Genomic DNA, 17,922 nt, shown 5'->3' with positions numbered 1-17,922 from the left:
ATGTTAACCCTAGAATCATTAATGTTAACCCTAGAATCAATAGCAATGTGATGTAGAACAACTAATCAACATGACTAAAAATATGCTCACTTTCAGAAAAACAATCTGGTCATCTGGAAAAAAATCACAGCTACAATCTGGGGGGCACTCCCATATAAGATATTGATCTGGTCAAGGCACACTATTTCTAAGTAGAACTATCAGATGAGGGTGAATTTAGGCCAGCTCTAAGGAACAGCCTATAAGACAGACCATAAGTGATCCAATTTCCTTTCAAAGCATTCTGGTACTATCCTACCCACTTCAATTCAAAAGTTTGAAGTTAATTCAAATCAAAAGACCATATTGGAGCAAAAGTGAGCAAATGTGTAAACTCTAGCACATTCTTATTGCTGTATTTTAAAGTTTGAAGATGAGCATACGTACCACAGCAGTATTGTTCCAGGAAGCAGGGTAGGAACAGTGGTAAATTAGGAAAAAGACTATTAATTGCACAATTAATAGAAAAGTAAAAACATGTTTCAAAATCTACAATAAACCTTGTATCCAAAGCAGTCATAACAATGAGGTGCTGGACTTTAGTTCTGTGGTACAGCTTTGCAAAGGACTCACTGGCCTATAGGTACGGCTCACTTCCTGCCTCCTGAAGGATGAATATGCTACCCAGAGCTATGATGGTTTGTACTGAGTGGTAAAATTCACAGAAATTCCACATTACTCATGTCAGAATCATTCCTTGTGCAAAGTTTGATGTAGATGAAGATAAAGTGGTTTCTTGGTCAATAACTGCAATTTCTTTCTTTTAAAGTCAGTGGGTTTCTTGTATCTGTAACCACAATAGAAAGATGATTGTTTAAAATACTTTGATGATTGATTTACTCCAATGTTACATTCTAGATAAGAGGGACTAAGAAGAAACATGAACTAGTAACCATTAGTACAGTATGAATCCTATGTGTATATCACTTACAGTTCTATTACAATTGGCCCAGGTTTAATCTCATCCATCTCCATGAAAGTAAAACACTTGGTGCTGGTAAACCTTTTTTTAGACTTGTAGTGTTTGAATTCAAAGAAGATAGCTGCACCTAAGGAATTAAAACAAACCACATAAGCCAGAGACCACACATTTCTTATGTGTCACCAGAAGCCTATGATTTTACAAAGTAACATGTGTCAAACAGTCTGATGACACAACTGTTGATAACTCACTGTGGCTGTCACTCCAAGCTCATCTACCATGTCTGAGTGACATTTCTCCATATCATTTAATTCTACAAAGTACAACAAAATTGTATAGCAAGAATGTAAGTTATGTACACAGGTAGAATCATAAACTACCAAAGAATATAAAATATTAAATACCACAAGAAAAACAGAAGTTACTTAAGTATCAGCAGTACCTATAAAAATGGTTTCAATAAGCACCTATATTAGAATAGAAATTTAAAAGAGTTCCTTTGATATTTTATTTCTCTCCCTCCTGAAACCACCATGCCCAGATTGTCCTTTCCATATTCTTACAAACTAACTGCCAGTTATAGTATCTTTTTACCCAAAGCATCTTATTGAAAGAAAAAAAATAATTCCTTAACTGTTAGAAAGTAATCATTAGGTTCCTAAAAGGACTTAAGGTAATTATTAGAGAACCTGCTTCCTTAACTCTGTATTATGAGAAATACTTCCCTGTCAAATAATATTTAACCACATTATTACACAACTAGATAATGCAACTGCTAATTCTCATAATTAAAAAAAATGTTGATTTGACTTTCTTTAAGTCAATATTCATAACTATGTGACATAAGATCTTGTTTTAAGTACACTATCAACACAAACCCAGATAAGTACTGTCCTTAAGAAGTCCTTAAGAAGTCAGTAACTGATAATTACAAACCTTTGGTTAATTTTTCAATATGCTTCTGGAGCTCAATGTCCACATTAAAATGAACATATGTATCTTCTTTTCTTGAAGCCACAGGAGTATCTTGCACAGGAGTTAAATCTATGCCATTCAGATCTGGAGAAACAAATAAGTTTCTGCTTATGAGCATTCACATATACAGACGGAAAATCTAGAAACTGCAAAGGTTACAGTTCCTAAAGAGGCATGGAAAGAGCTGAGAGGAGATTCTCAGGCTAAGAGATTCCTATTTGGTGTGAGCAAGTATGTGAGAGTTGTTGAAGTTCATGGGGTATGTGGAGAGAAATGAATATAGACTGGATAGGAGACCTCATGAAGGGGACAAGGAAGCCTTTACATGGCCAAGTGGACAAAACTTGATCTTCATAGTGAAGTGGTAAAAAGAACAAACATGTTTTCCTTAGGGAATAGTCCACTATATTTTTCTATGCAAAAAAAAAAAAAAAATCTGGAGTATATAATTTGCCACAATGGAGCTCTGCCACCAATTTCTAACTTTGATCAAGTATATGGCTTATTTAGAAAAGCCTTTAAACCTAACCTTATCATAATTTCCCTGTTAAGAACCCAAAATGGATGAGAACAGCCAACAAAAACCCTTTGGTTAATGAATAATTTTTCATATATATTATCTAAATTCTGGTTATACTGTTTACAACATACCCTGAATTTACAACAACCAGATGGTACGTTATATATAGTTTTAATTTTCTGGGTTTTAAAATCTCAGTTTAATCAAATTCAACATGGACTCATTTAATAACTCCTCAGTGTTTATGTGTTATTCATTTATGTGTCTCAAAAAGCTCAAAAACAATTTAGTACATTTAATAATTAAAAAATATTTACATAAAAATATTTCAGTTTAACATATGCAAAGGTAACTTAACATTTACAACATCATTAAATATTTTTGTGTTTTAAGTATACTTTCTGAATGAGTATGCCATTTTACAAATGGTCTATCAAACAATGTAAATATTTTCCAGTATACTATATATTTGATAACTAGTAACATCGGAATTTAAAAGTGTACCAGTATTAGTGCTGTGGATTAGGTTCTTTAAATAAATCTTTTTCTTTGTGGTCATATTTTTCTTTTAATTAGCACTAATGAACCCATGGATCTGACTTTATTTCTGCAATTGATAAAAGTTCCTCCATTTAATTTCAGCACCGATCTGTTCCTTTGGTGCAAAACTACAGATTAAAATAAGCCATTTGTACTAACTATAGTTATTTCTGTAAAATGGTATCATTTATTCCTTAATCACATCTTCATCCCACGGGATTGCTCTCAGGGCATGGATGTTATGGACGCACCCTACTTCCCTGTCCCCTGATTTTCATCTGCCTCTGTAGGACTCACCTATGTAGATACCTCAGTAGCACAGGAAGAAGAGGGGCTGAAGCAGGAGAGATGGGAAAACAGGACATGGGGCTTTGTGTAGAAAACTACACACCCATGGAAGGTGAGGAGTGCTATTGTTAATCTACATCCTGAAGGCTGTAGCTGCTGTTAAGGACAATGTGTATGTTTAGTCCGCACGTTAGCTGGAATCTGAAGAGCAAAAATCTATACAAACTCAAAAGCAAGTAGGAAATATATTTTGTAAGTCTTTCAGAACTATGTTCTGTTATGATCTCTTCTAGGATTTTGCCTCATTATAGAATGCATTAAAGTAAGTTGTCACATATACAACCCTGTCAAAAACTTTGTCCCATATGAGAAAAAACATAATGCAATTTGCCAGTTATTTACCCTTTACACTAACTGTAATATAGGGATCAATGCACTGTCCAGGGTCTTTCAGACCAATTTTCTCAATCCTGATAGTGAGTAATGTCATTCCTGGTTCTGATGGCAACCTTGGTAATAAAGTACCTGGCAACAGAGAAACCTCAATAAAAGATAGCTCCACCAATATTTCAGAGTAAATACTTTGACAAACAGAAGATATAGCCTACCTCTTAAGAACTAGCTAGGCATTATGTATTTTTATGTCCAAAATTCATGAACATCTGATTTATACTTTTTTAGAAAAATATTTAATTTTACACATATCTGCATTTCCCAACCATACAATCACCTTTAAGCAGAAATAATAATTTCTATAATAATAGTGTATAGTATGTACAATAAAAGTTTGTTAAAAACATCACTTGAGGAAGCCCAATTATACATAATAGTATAATATGCTCACATAATATTTATATTCCATATGTACTTCTATATTATACTCAGCATCTTAATATGAAGTGGTAGAACAAAGACAAGAAAAGCTTTTAAAATACTTGTTATTCTGTTCTAAAGTCTGAGACATTTAATATCAGAGTTGATCAATACATTCTTTCCTTTAGTTACTCCTAATAAAGAATAATTTACAATTTGATATTTATGTTTTAATTTAACTATATAGTCTAACTTCTATTCTTCATTCTATTTTGTATGATTTATTCTAAGAAAGTAGTAATATACAGACTGCCATATAAAAGGGCCATTTGTATAACTGAACATTTTCCCCAAAACCAAGTAAAATTTTTAAAACTAAAACCCACCCAGAACAACATGACAACATTCACCCACCAAGAACATATGAAGGAAGAAATCAACTGTTCAGTATGTTCCCTTTTTTGAAACTACCAGTAGAGAACAGATGCAAATAAGCTGATTTTAATCAAGTATGTATACAGAACCTCAAAATACATTTAACAAAAGATTTTGGTTGATGTTTTTCAAGTTTCTATTCATCAATGTGTTATGCTATTTTTAATGATGAGTTATTTGAAATACATGAAGCAATCAACACACTATATTTGAAAATACACATTTGATTGATGGCAAATGTGGCTTGAGGAAATTTTGGGAGGTGATGGGAATGTTCTGAACTTGTATAGTGGTGACAGATGCAAAACTCTATAGAGGTGTCAAAAATCAATGAATTTTATTCTTACAGAAGGGAAATGTTATGATATACAAATTATACCTCAACAATGCTGTTAAAAATGTATTACTTTCTAATTTAAACAAATATGAAGACAATACAGACAAATGCAAGAATGGGAAGGCCTGGAGGCTGCATTCCACTGTTGCATTAACAAACCTAAATGGGCTCAGGCTGATATCATTAAATATATACATAATACCTTTTTTATGCATCTTCTTTGATTGACAAATGAGGGTACTTTTAGAAGAGGGGGCTTGTACCTGGACATCTGGGATGAACTTCAGAGAGCTAAGAAACACCTCTGAAATTTTATGAAAAATGTGAATATGTATACGTTGATATTTATATACATACATATTCACATGTATGTATATCATATATGAATTTTTCTGCAGAAAAGTTCATTCTATTATGTAGTACATGGCTGTATAAATATGCTACAGTTTATGTACAAATTCTTGTGTTGATAGATATTTGAATTACTCCAAGTGTTTGGATATAGTTAACAAGGCTATTATAAATACTCTTCTGAACATCTTCTGGTGCCCATAAGCACCCATTTCTGAAACAGCGGAATCACTAAGTCACCTGGCATGTTACCTCTGCTGGGAGCCATCAGCCAAGTAGGTATGACAATTTCCTTGCCAGCTCCTCCCATGCTGTCTAGTGGAAGGACTCCTGAAAGGTGACCTTGCTCAAGGACCAGGGTGGATCCGTGTTTAGGGTGTCCCCGGTTTAGCATAATAGGAGATTAGAGTGTTCCCCCTTTAGAATAGGGCATATCCTGCTGCCTGAGTTCCTCTTGAGTTCTTAGGGTCAGACAGTATATTTGGGAGACAGAAGCCCAGTGGAGTGGTGGATTTGGGCAGAGAACCTGGATTCCCCCAGAACGTGTTTGTAGACGGCCGGTGTGAGTTCGGGAATAAAGAATTGCTGTTTGAATCTACAAGCTGTGTGGTGGCTCGTGATTTTGTGCCCAGCCAGAGACTGCAGCAACCTCCATACCTACTATGTAATGACAATCCATTTCCCAAGGTGGTTGTGCCAATTTTTATTCCTAGCCCAAGTGCAGTAGTGTTCTCATTGCTCCACTTCCTCATTAGGTACTGTTTTCTCAGATTCTTCATGTTAGCCAATTTTGGTATAAAGAGATCAATCATTTTAATTTGCATTCCTCTGAAGATTAATAAGATTGAGCACCTTTTCAAATAAATCAAATAAATGATTTCCTCTTTCTGAATTGTGTTCAAATATTTTGCTCGATTTTTTATTGAGATGTCTATCTTATTGAGCTGTAGGAGGTCTCTATTATTTTGCTGGACAAATGTTTTACAAATAGCTTCTTAGTTTTCTTTTATAAAGACTTTTTGTTGAAGTAGAGCATATACATTTTAAAATGTACAAATTGTTAGCACAGTTTGCTGAACTTTCACAAAGTGAATACACCTGTATAACTAGCATCAGATCTAGGAAAGATATGATCAGCCTCCTGGGAGTGTCCTTCCCCACACCCTATCCAATGCACTCTTCCAAAAGATAGCAACCATTGCTAACTTCTAACACCAAGTATTAGTTTTGAATATTAAGAATGACTTTTGTCTGCCATGGTGTCTTCTGATTATGATAAATACTTACTGCTAGTAATATCAAATTTCTTAATATCTTCCTTTACAATCAGTGCTTTTTATGTTATATTTAAGAAAACTTACCCCACTCCAAAATCATAAAGGTATTATCTTGAAAGCATTTTATTGTTTTGCCATTCACACTTAATTCTTTTTTTTTTTAAGAAAGAGTGAGAGAGAGTGAGAGATTGGGAGAGAGAGAGAGAGTTTTAATATTTATTTTTTAGTATTTGGCGGACACAACATCTTTGTCTGTATGTGGCGCTGAGGATCGAACCCGGGCCACACGCATGCCAGGCGAGCATGCTAATGCTTGAGCCACATTCCCAGCCCCACACACTTAATTCTATATGTCACACAGAATTATTGTCTATGGTGTATAGTAGGAGCTTTAATTTCATTCAATTTCACATACTCAATTGTCTCAGCACTACTTATTAAAAAGACTGACATTTTCCACCACTGATCTGCAGTCCCACCTCAATCATAAATCATGTGGCAATCACTTTCTGAGTTTTCTGTCTTACCGAACTGTTTATCCTCTTATCACTAATACAGTATCTTAATTCTATAGCTGTATAAAAGGTCCAGGAACTGCAATAAAAATTCAGATGAGTTTCAGAAAGAGTCTATCTATATAAATTAAATTACTTCTTCTAATTTATGAACTAGTATATATCTTTACATTTTAAAAATCATAACATTTATTTAATAGAACTTTATTTGACCTAAAAGCCTTCAGAAATAAAGACCTACAGATCCAGGGAAAACTCCTGTTTTTATGTTTATGTTCCATGAAGAATGGACGGCCATGTAGAAATGACTGGAAAGGGGGTGTGAGCTAATGGTAAAAGGCTGCCAGGATCCTAGCAAGCCCTGTCTGGTCAGATTCTTCTTGGCCTCTCTGTATAGCCTTCTTTCCTTCTGGACCTAAGGCAGGTCCTGTCTGAAATGAGGGTTTTTAAGGGAGGGGGTAAGGGAGGGTAAGGGGACAGGAAGGGAATAGCAGGGAGGGTAGAGGAGAGAGAGAGAGAGAGAGAGAGAGAGAGAGAGAGAGAGAGAGCTTTCTAGGTTTTATGAGAGAAGGCTTTGGGAGAGAAGGGTGGAGGACAGGAGGGCAGGAGGAGGGCAGAGGCTTTGCTGCTGAGGTTGCTTTCGGGATTCCAATCTCCTTCAGTTAGAAGTTCTCAGCAGGCCAAAACCCCACCCTTTGGGCTATCATATTCTGATCTGACCCTGCCCACCTTTCCCCTCTCCCTCCCTCTTCCTCCCTTTCTCCTTTTAAGAAAGGAATGTGTAGATCTTTCCATATTCTAAGATCTTCTTTGATTTCTCTGTTTAGGGTTCTGTAGTTTTCATTGTATAGATCTTTGACTTCTTTCGTTGATTCTCAAGTATCTTATTTTTTTTTTTTGAGGTTACTGTAAATGGGGCAGTTTTCCTCATTTCCTTCTCAGAGGCTTTGGCACTGATATACAGAAATGCCTTTGATTTATGGGTGTTGATTTATATCCTGCTTCTTTGCTGAATTCATTTACTATTTCTGGAAAGATCTACCTCGCTCTTGGGATAGGCAGAATTAATATTATCAAAATGATCATACTACCAAAAGCACTATATAGATTTAATGCAATTCCAAACAAAATCTCAATGGCATTCCTCATAAAAATAGAAAAAGCAATCATGAAATTCATCTGGAAAAATAAGAGATCAAGAATAGCTAAAGAAATCCTTAGCAAGAAGAGTGAAGCAGGGAGTATCGCTATATGAGACCTTAAACTATACTACAGAGCAATAGTAACAAAAACAGCATGGTATTGGCACTAAAACAGACTGGTAGACCAATGGTACAGAATAGAGGACACAGAGACTAACCCACAAAATTACAATCAGCTTATTTTAGAAAAAGGTGCCAAAAACATGCACTGGAGAAAAGGTAGCATTTTCAACAAATGGTGCTGGGAAAACTGGAAATCCATATGCAACAAAATGAAATTAAACTCATAACTCTCACCATGCACAAAACTTAACTTAAAATGGATCAAGGACCTAGGAATTAAGCCAGAGACTCTGTGTCTAACAGAAGAAAAAGGTAGGCCCTAATCTTCATCATATGGGTTAGGCCCCAACTTCCTTAATAAGACTCCTATGGCACAAGAATTAAAACCAGGAATCAATAAATGGGATGGATTCAAACTAAAAAGATTTTTCTCAGCAAAAGAAACAATCTGTGAGGTGAACAGAGAGCCTACATCCTGGGACAAAATCTTTACCCCTCACACATCAGATAGAGCACTAATCTCTAGGGTATATAAAGAACTCAAAAAGCTAAGCACTGAAAAAACAAGTAACCCAATCAAAAAATGGGCCAAGGACTTGAACAAACACTTCTCAGAAGAGGATATACAATCAATCAACAAATATATGAAAAAATTTTCAACATCTCTAGCAATCAGAGAAATGCAAATCAAAACTAAGATACAACTCTAATCGGAATGGCAGCTATTATGAAGACAAACAACAATAAGTGTTGGCAAGAATGTGGGGAAAAAGGTACACTCATACATTGCTGGTGGGACTGCAAATTGGTGTAGCCAATCTGGAAAGCAGTATGGAGATTCTTTGGAAATCTGGGAATGGAACCACCATTTGACCGAGCTATTGCTCTCCTTGGACTATACTCAAAGGACTTTAAAACAACATACTACAGGGACACAGCCACATCAATGTTTATAGCAGCACTATTCACAATAGCTAAACTGTGGAGCTAACCTACATGCCCTTCAGTGGATGAATGGATTTTTAAAAATGTGGCATATATACACAATGAACTTTTTAAAAAGAGAATAAAATCATGGCATTTGCAGGTAAATGGATGGCATTGGAGAAGATAATGCTAAGTGAAGTTAGCCAATCCCCAAAAAACAAATGCCAAATGTTTTCTCTGATATAAGGAGGCTGACTCATAATAGGGTAGGGAGGAGGAACATGGGATGAATAGATGGATTCTAGATAGGGAAGAGGGGAGTGAGGGAAAGGGAGGAGGCAGGGGATTAGCCTCCTAATGAATGTGGAATGAATGTGATGGACATCATTATCCAAAGTACATGTCTGAAGACACAAATTGGCTGTCAACCTACTTTATATACAAACAGTGATAAGAAAAATTGTGGTATATATGTGTAATAAAAATTGTAATGCAAAAAAAAAACAAGTACATGTATAACGTGAATTGGCGTGAATATGCTTTATACAAAGATATAAAAAATTGTGCTCTATATGTGTAATAAGAATTGTAATAGACTCCATTGTCCTGTATTTAAAAAAAATAAAATCAATAAAAGAAAAAGAAGGGAATGGGGAGTGGGTAGGGAAAAACTGTGGAATGAACCCAAACTAACTTTCCAATGCACATATGTGAATATACTATAATGAAACTCATCACTTTGAATATCTATAAGATACTAATTTTAAAAAATGTAAATAAATAGATCAGTAAAGTGGATCAAAGGGAACAGTGGGAGGGAGGATGGGGAGGGTGAAGGGACTGAATTGGAGCAAATTATATTCCATGCATTTATAATTAGTCCAAATGAATCTAATGTCAAGAATAACTATTATGAACAAATGAAAAAAAGAATAATGACTTCACTGTTTTTATAAAATGCATTCTCATAAACAATTCAATCAAGAGAAATGAAAAAAGTAAAAGAGAACGTACAATTCAACATCTCACCAACCATAACAATTATTAAGTCACTCTTCCATCTTTTTCCCTAATTTCAAGATTACTCCAGTTTCCTTTTCCTTTTGATATTCTTTTCTTTCTTTCAACAAAGGTTTATTTTCTACATAAAATTCTTATATTTCTTTTGTTGAATTTATAATAAGGTCCTTGATATTATTTAATACTACTATATATATTATAATAGTTCATTTTCTAACAACTATTACTTGTTTGAGATAGAATTGATTTGTCTGTACAGATTTTATATCCAGAAACCGCATTATCTTATTAATGAGTTATGAATAGGTTTTTTTGCATATTCTCTATATATTCATAAATATGCAAATAAAGAACATCCCCCCTTTTATATTTCATTTTTCTTATCCTAGTGCAGTAGCTAGGGCTTCCAAAACAATTCTGATGAAAAGAAGTAATAGACACTCTTGTTTTGTTCAAATTCATCATTAAATGATTTTGGGTTGTAAATGTCATGTAGCCATGTTTTATCAAGTTAAGGATGTTTTTCTGTTCTTTGCCAAGAATTGTTTAAAATCAAGGCTGTATTTCAAACTTAACTGAGAACTTTTTCTGCATTGTTGACAACATTATGAAATCTTTCCCCTTAATCTGCTAATGTGAACTACCTTGATAAATTCTGCTAATAATATATTTTTAAAAATCACTCATTAGTTCATGGAGATTTTCTGAATTATTTTCTACACCATCCTATGTATCATAGTTTATTCAGTCAATCTTCATATGGCTACATTATTTCTAACTTTTTATCATTATAAAAAACACCTCAACAGAGAATCTGGTATATATGCAAGTGTTTTCCCCTCTTTTTCCTGCATTTTGCGGGTGCACCTTCAGAGTAAATTCTCAGGAATGGGATTGCTAAGGCAAAAATATGTACTTATATGTTGTTAGAGAATGCTCAATTTCCCTCCAAAGGAACTCTACCATTTTTCTATTCCCACCAGTGATTAATAAGTACCTATTTCCCCTAAGACTCACCAACAGTAGCTTTAATTTAGGTTTTTTATTAAAAATATAGTTGAGTATCTTTTTATATATTTAACGGGTATTTTTAAATGTGTGTGTGTGTGTGTGTGTGTGTGTGTGTGTGTGTGTGTGTGTGTTCGCACGTGCGCACACTCGCTCATGTTGTCTGTTCCTCTCATGTATTCTGCTTTGGTTATTACAATTAAAATTTTTCTTTATATATTATGAATGTTGGGTTGGGATGTAGCTCAGTGGCAAAGTGTCTGCCTTGCATTTGCAAAATCCTGGATGCGATGCCTAGTTCCAAAAAAGACAAAAAAAAAAAGAACCCACCCTACCCCACCCCCCAAAACCCCCAAGAATGTTACCTCTTTTATGTCTTACCTCTTTACTACCCTTTTTTTGACAGTCAAAAGACGATTGCTTTACAACTTTCAAAGTCTTTTTGATGTTAAGTTTATTTTTTTCCAAGTTGATATTAAACTTGTTGTTACTTTGGGGTGAGTCAATTTTATAACCTGTCATCATCTAGATCTTTCAGTTGAAATGGTAGGGCTGATGCTACATTCCTTACCAACAATCTTTTTGCCTGAGATTACACAGTAAGTTTAATGTAATCATTATGCTTCAAATAATTTAATATGGAGGCAGTGATTGCAAGTCTGAATTTCTTGTTTAATTCAAGGTAGAATGTCAAACATTGTGCTCCATGATGAAGGAAGCTGACTGTAATTAAGATCATAGATTACATACAAAGGTGCCTATTTAAGGTGTTTCAGAATGGTCTATGATGTGCTCTCTCTCTGCATGGTCAACTCCTACATACTCAGTGAGTCCTAAATCTGGCTAGATTTATTGAACTCCCTCAGCCCTTCTTTTTTCCAACCTATGACATTGGTGCACATCTCTAATTATAATCATGTGCTTTTGGCTCTGTCTTGCTGACTACACAATAAGCATCCTGAAAGGTGTGGGAACTGTTCCTTTTGTAGTATGCACAAGGAATAAACAGATCTTTATTGAAGAAATATTTTATTGAATGAATGACTGAATTTCCAGTTCTAGAGGTTATCATGCTTTAGTAAACAAATGGCTAGAGAATCTATATCAATAAGTGAAGAAATAATAAACATAAAAGAAGATCAAATACTAAAATAATACCATACCATCTATAGCTCCCAGGTAAGATGAAAAAGGTTGCATGTTTTTGCATCAAAGATAAAACCATGATAGTTGTAAATTGAGCCAATGCATTAAAAGGAAGGTTTATAAGTTAAGAATTAACATATCCAATTTCATAGTGTAATATGAGAACAAGTCAAGTACATTCATAAAATCTGAAGACTAACAAGGATAAGAAAGAAATCACTACACACAATCCAGTGTAAACTGTGCTATTCCAGCTAAATCATCTGCTCTCAGATCTAGAACAGAGATCAGAAGAAATGTTCTTCCACATGGAATTGCTATGTAAATAAGAAATAGCTAACACTTGTGAGTATTTGTGATGTGCCACTTACTGTCCTAATCCTCTCATCTAATCCTCACAACAATAGTTTAGTTCTATTTTTCAGAGGTGAAAAGTGAGGCATAGAAAAACAAAGTATCCATAATCACACAGTAGTTTGGCTACAGAGTCCATGCTTTTAACCATCATGTCCCATTTTAACATCTTTATTTTAATTGTCCCTAAAGCCTTAAAAGGAACTGCAGGAGAACCTCCCCATCTCAAGCTTCTGCAAAGTTCCTTTTGCCATGTAACATAACAGTCACAGGTTCCCAGGATTAGAATATAGACATTTTTGTGAGGCCACTATTTATGCCTTATACTTTTAAATATGGAAAACTCTAAATGGCTACAGCTGTCCAAACCAAGTTTTCAATAACATCCCAGGAATGTTATTGAGCTGTCACTAAGAACTCCAAGTAAGGGAGTGATTAAAAAAGAGTAACATTTGAACTTTGTACACTGGGCAATGCACATTCACAGGAATGGACAGAGACTGAGTAGCCCAGATAGCAATATGATAGGTCTTTAACACTCAAATAGCAGTGAGCAGCAGGACTGTGTTCATTTGGTTAATTCCACTTTCAGTTTTTACTGCAAGACAAAGGAAGCCATTGGTAGCTGGTGAGCCCCAAGTTGTACTGAACACAGAAAGCACGTCTTTTTCTGACTTATCTGCCCCAACCACCTCTTATGCACCAACCAGAGCAAGCATGCTCTCACTGGTGTCAAAAAGAGTTGTAAGGAATTACTCAATTCAGTGGGAGTTTCTGTGAGAGGAAGATTCTAAGCCTAAACCTAAAGACAACTCTGATAAAGTAATGACAATGAATTAGAAGGTTTGGAACCATTTCACCACATTACTGTAATAGGGGACACCAAAAAGTTCATTTTGTTGATGGAAACTATTTATTAACAGGTAGTACTTGGGTAAAAACTCAAGTTGCTCTATTTCATTGTGCTTCATCTGTGGAAAACAATTTATGAAGGTAGCTATGGATCCCCCAAATGGCTGTTTGTTAAACACAGACGAGTTCACTCAAGAATGTTTTAAAAACTGTGTAAAAGCGTCTGACCTAGCCAAGAATGTTACAGCCACTTCCACTGTGGAGAGGAAAGGGAATTGTGCAAGTAAGGCCTCTGCCTCTGCTGGGCACCCCACAGCACTGACACAGACCAAACAATGAAGCACCACTCTACCTGCAACAGGTACAGAAAAACAATGGGAGAGCATCTGAAGCCCCCCACCCCCCGACCGCAACTTCTTTGTTCCAAGAGAATGCTGAGAAAAATGAAGGTCTGAGTATCAAGTAGGATGGCCTCACATTCAATAGTCTCTCTGTAGCCATAGAGATCATGGAGAATCAGACAATGAAAGGACCACCAGCCTGAAGATGAATCTGGAGTGACATGGATATGAAGGTCAGTGGGATTCTTAAGACCCTGTCCTCACATGCAGAAGGGGAAGTCATTTTTTTCTTTCAACTTTTTATTTTTGCTTTTTAAAAATTGCTATTGTTTATATCTCATATCATACCATAAGGACAATTTCTAGTCCAAAATTGAAAATGGCATGACAGTCTTTGTCCAAAATAGTACATTATTGTCTAGGTCAGAACATTAAAAGAGGAAAATTACCAAAGATTATATTTTTTTAAAACACTGATTTGAGTTTGCTTATTGAGTAATTTCATTTGCTTGGCTTTTTACATAATATTGTACAAATGTTTGTCACAGGCATTTACTTCAATAAGAGGTGAGTCAGTGTTCATTTTGCCTTGGTGCTTGGTGAATTAAATATCATGAATAAGAAGTACAAAATTTTTATCCATACTTTTAGGACAGAGATGTACCTGATATCTAAAATGTAAACTAAGCATTATCATATGTATATGATTATATATGTCTTCTTTGTTTTAGATTTATCATACTTGTAATTAAATTCAGATGTCTGATACTACCAATTCAAAGTCTGTCACACACTTTTTTTAAGTGCACATTTCTTTGTAATTTTAAAATGCAATAAAAAGGATATATATAAAATAATATTTTCTAATATTTTGGGATAATTTTAACATAATTTAAAATAATGGGATTGTCAAATCATTATTTGGTCATAACATTTTGTAGATGGCACAAAACATGAAATGGGTCTTAAAAATCTAGCAAGAGAAAAATTTTGCAATTTGTACTGCACATCTGCAATTTGTACACACATAAAAATTGTGTGAAAATATAAAAACACATGCACAATTTCTTTTGGGTGGTAACTGATTAGTAGTTGAGAAACTGCTCCAACCTTTCAAAATAAAGAGTAAAATCATAAGAAGTTTGTTCACTTTGAAATTACATTAAAAGTTTGATAAAAATCTTAGGGGTCATTAGTTCAAATAATAATATTTCTAAGTCTGTCAAAAATTATACCTGATTAAAGTTGTTTGTATATAGGTTATATGAGTATGTTCTTGTTTTTATTTTCTTTATTGACTGGTACTAGAAATATGTATTTTTCTGTGTTCAGAAATATGTGATTTGGATAATGGCTGAATTCTTAAGTGTCACCATCATATCTGGAAAAAAATAATAAATACTCTCACAAAACCTACGATTAATCAGTGGGTATATGTTTCATACACAGATGCTATTTAGTATGCAAGGAAGAGTTACTACAGGTGCTGGGTTAAAAATTTGAGTGGCCAGAGCACTTTCAAGAAAAAGCAGGCCAGATGTTGCTTAGAGCCTTGATGAAGAGCCTACTCAATAGACATTTCCTATGAACCAATTTCTGCAAAGCTCTGGAGAAAACCTTTTTTGAATTCAAGTGACAAGATTCATGGATTAAAAAAAAAACTGAGCCAGACATAGTGGTGCATGCCTGTAATCCCAGCAACTTGGCAAGTTAAGGCAGGAGAGGCCAGCTGGGCAACTTAGCAAAATCCTGGTTTCAAACTAAAAAAATAAATCAAAGAGCTGGGGATGTAGCTAGGTGGTAGAGTACCCCCAACTTCAATCACCAGTACTACAAACAAACAAGAAACAAATTATAAAAAAGAAATCTTAAAATGTTTCCAAAACTGCTTGAGAGTAATAGAATATTAACAATCCTTAAAACTATTGAAAAACAGCTAGGAGAACTACCAGATAACATTGAATGGTATTTTCCTTTCCTTTCAACATAAGTACATGACTGGATGAGGGACTCTGGTTCTGACTGTTTGGCTCAGTCTGAGAATTTGAGACTTTGAGAGGAAGGAAGTCCTCAGAGAGCCAGAGTCTAACTGCATACTTTGGTGGTATTTACTGATTAACCCTAGATATATTCTGAAATTCTGTGAAATAAGGATGCCTTAATATTCATGGAACAGCAATGAATATTTTGTTGCAGTGTTCAACTTCCTATATGCATGGGTAAGAAAAAAACTGCACTTTAGCTGAAAATGAAATCCATATTTGCTTAACTCTCAAGTTCAACTCAGAATTGAATATTTATGCAGGAAAGAAACAAGTACAGGTTTGATATTAAAGAAGTAAGATTCACTCTTCATTTTGAGTTTCAAAAAAACATTTTTTGTACATATCTAAGACTATATAAAAGATGAATAACAAATACAAATCTAGAATAATGTTGAAATTGCTAGGCTTATGTTTAGGTCACTCAGAAATGTTTTTTAAAATTTTGTCTAAAATTGTGTCATGGCTATTTGTGCATGTGGTACTAGGAAATGAATGTAGGGCTTCACACAAGTGAGGCAAGCACCCTACCACTGAGCTACATCCATAGTTCTTTCTATTTTGAGACAAATTCTCTCTAAGTTGTCCCCACTGGTCTCAAACTTGCAATCCTCCTGCCTCAATTTCTCAAGTAGCTAGGATTATAAGCATGTAATCCTGGCCAGCTATTTTTTTTTAATTTCTATTACTTTGGTTTATCATTTAGAAGCTTTAATATTCAACATGATAAATAAATTTTCAGGTAATAAATGATAAGTTATAAATTTATATCCTCTATTTAAATGAAATCTACTGAGATTACCTTAAGAAAATTAAACTACTATTTGGACTTAAGCCAGTTAGTGTTTAATGCAGTACACAAAAGTTACTGTTTGTCTTATGAGAATTGAAGGCTTTGAAAATGATATTAATGTCAAAGAAAGGTTTAACAATTTTTATTCTTTTCAAGAAACGTTGGATAAAAATCCATTTTTAATTTTAAAAGGGAATAAACTACTTTTGGTTATACCATATTTATATATTATACTTCATCTCATTAGCTTAACAGTAGTAGTGTTTAGCATGTGTGTTTGTCAAAACTCATAAAGCTGCACACTAAAAAAGATGCCTTTTATATATGTAAGGGACACCTTAATAAATATTTTTTTTAAAAAGAGCACAATAAGCTAGATGCTATGGCACAAGCCTGGAATCCAGGCGACTTGGGAGGCTGAGGCAGGAGGATCCCAAGTTTAAGACTAATCTCAGCAACTCAGTGAGGCCCTCAGCAACTAAGTGAAATCCTATCTCAAAATAAAAAATAAAAAGGGCTGAGGATGTGGTTCACTGGTAAAGTAACCCTGTGTTAAATCCTCAGTACCAAAAAAAGTACAACAAACTTACAATTATATAAATTACATAAAATAAACGTAATAAAAATGTTATAATTCTTAGAAGCACCCTGCATATGATAATGTAGACACAACACCCTTATCACGACTGAAATCTTGGATGTCCACAGTATAACAATTTTTTCCCATTCTACAATTAAGTTAAAGGTTAAATTGTCCTTCAATGACATTTTCAATTTTATAATGACACAGGCCCTTGAAAATATCATCGCAAATCAAATATAGCCAATTGAACTATATGTACTCTTTCTTACTTTGAGGAAAATAATTCAGGGAATAGAAGGGTTTAGTGAGCTTTCTGTATCTCTGAAATAAAATACCAAAATGCTATATCAGAATACAAAAATATGATTACTTTGGGCTTAATCTTTCATAGCAAATAGACTTAATTTACAGAGTTTCTTTTCAACTCAGCAACTTGAACCCCATAAAGACCTTAATCTGTCCATTTCATGACTTATATCATCTGCTTCAAGGATCTTGTTTGCTACAGAAGTATAGCTAGTGAACAAATAACCAAACCAGAAATTTATAGAACTGGAATCTATTTCAATTATAGCATGT

At 34.4% G+C, this 17,922-nt stretch overlaps 1 pseudogene; it reads right to left on the bottom strand.

Moving 5' to 3' along the window:
- Nucleotides 1-729: 729 nt before the first annotated feature.
- The window catches only part of LOC143640255 (axin interactor, dorsalization-associated protein-like), a 32,606-nt pseudogene continuing 15,413 nt past the window's right edge, over nucleotides 730-17,922 (bottom strand).

This window comes from Callospermophilus lateralis, unplaced genomic scaffold (assembly GCF_048772815.1).
Source record: "Callospermophilus lateralis isolate mCalLat2 unplaced genomic scaffold, mCalLat2.hap1 Scaffold_148, whole genome shotgun sequence".
NCBI lineage: Eukaryota > Metazoa > Chordata > Mammalia > Rodentia > Sciuridae > Callospermophilus > Callospermophilus lateralis.
The sequence above is the reverse complement of the archived record's forward strand: the minus strand, read 5'-3'. Positions and strand labels throughout refer to the sequence as shown.